The 1,397-nt window shown below is 44.6% G+C and overlaps 1 non-coding gene across 1 annotated transcript; it reads left to right on the plus strand.

The window, feature by feature from the left end:
- Positions 1-275: 275 nt before the first annotated feature.
- TRNAS-GGA (transfer RNA serine (anticodon GGA)) lies at positions 276-348 on the plus strand. Its single transcript has one exon. It is a non-coding gene; the product is annotated as a tRNA-Ser (tRNA).
- Positions 349-1,397: the final 1,049 nt, after the last annotated feature.

Genomic DNA, 1,397 nt, shown 5'->3' on the forward strand with positions numbered 1-1,397 from the left:
CATTACCTCCACCATAGTTTGACCTCAGGTCAAAAAACAGGGAGGGAACATAGCCACGCCCATCAACAGGAAATTGGATTACAGATTTACTGAGCATGGCCCCACCCATCACACCCAGTTTCCTCCTGAGTCAGCCTCTCCCATCAGGAAGGTTCCATAAGCCTCTTATCCTTTTCCATCAGAGGGCTGACAAAAATGAAGACCACAATCACAGAAAAGTAACCAATCTGATCACATGGTCCAAAGCCTTGTTTAATCCAATGAAACTATGAACTTCCCTGGTGGCTCAGAGGTTAAAGTGTTTGCCTGGAATGCAGGAGACCCAGGTTCGATCCCTGGGTCAGGAAGATCCCCTGGAGAAGGAAATGGCAACCCACTCCAGTACTCTTGCCTGGAGAATCCCATGGAGGGAGGAGCCTGGTAGGCTACAGTTCATGGGGTCTCAGAGAGTTGGACATGACTGAGAGACGTCACTTTCTTTCACTTTCATGAGCCATGCTATGTAGGGACAGATGGATGGGTCATGGTGGAGAATTCTGACAAAATGTGGTCCACTGGAGAAGGGAAAGGCAAACCACCTCAGTATTCTTGCCTTGAAACCCCCATGAACAGTACAACAAGGCAAAAAGATAGGACACTGAAAGATGAACTTGCAAGTTGGTAGGTGCTAAATATGCTGCTGGAGATCAGTGGAGAAATAACTCCAGAAAGAATGAAGAGATGGAGCCAACACAAAAACAAACCGAGTTGTGGATGTGACTGTTGATGGAAGTAAAGCCCGATGCTGTAAAGAGCAATATTGTATAGGAACCTGGAATGTTAGGTCCATGAATCAAGGTGAATTGGAAGTGGTCAAACAGGAAATGGCAAGAGTGAACATCAACATTTGAGGAATCAGTGAACTGAGATGGACTGGAATGGGTGACTTTAACTCAGATGACCATTATATCTACTACTGTGGGCAACAATCCCTTAGAAGAAATGGAGTTGCCATCATAGTTAACAAGAGTCCAAATACATACAATGGATGCAATCTCAAAAATGACAGAATGATATCTGTTTGTTTCCAAGGCAAAACATTCAACCTCACAGTAATCCAAGTCTATGCCACAACCAATAATGCTGAAGAAGCTGAAGTTGAATTGTTCTATGAAGACCTACAAGACCTTCTAGAACTAACACCCAAAATAGATGTCCTTTTCATTATAGGGGACTGGAATGCAAAAGTAGAAAGTCAAGAGATGCCTGGAGTAACAGGCAAGTTTGACCTTGGAGTAGAGAATAAAGTGGGGCAAAGGCTCATAGTTTTGCCAATGGAATGCATTGCTGCTGCTGCTGCTGCTGCTGCTGCTAAGTCGCTTCAGTCGTTCCCAACTCTGTGCAACCCCATAGACGAT

Source organism: Budorcas taxicolor, chromosome 1 (assembly GCF_023091745.1).
Source record: "Budorcas taxicolor isolate Tak-1 chromosome 1, Takin1.1, whole genome shotgun sequence".
Taxonomy (NCBI): domain Eukaryota; kingdom Metazoa; phylum Chordata; class Mammalia; order Artiodactyla; family Bovidae; genus Budorcas; species Budorcas taxicolor.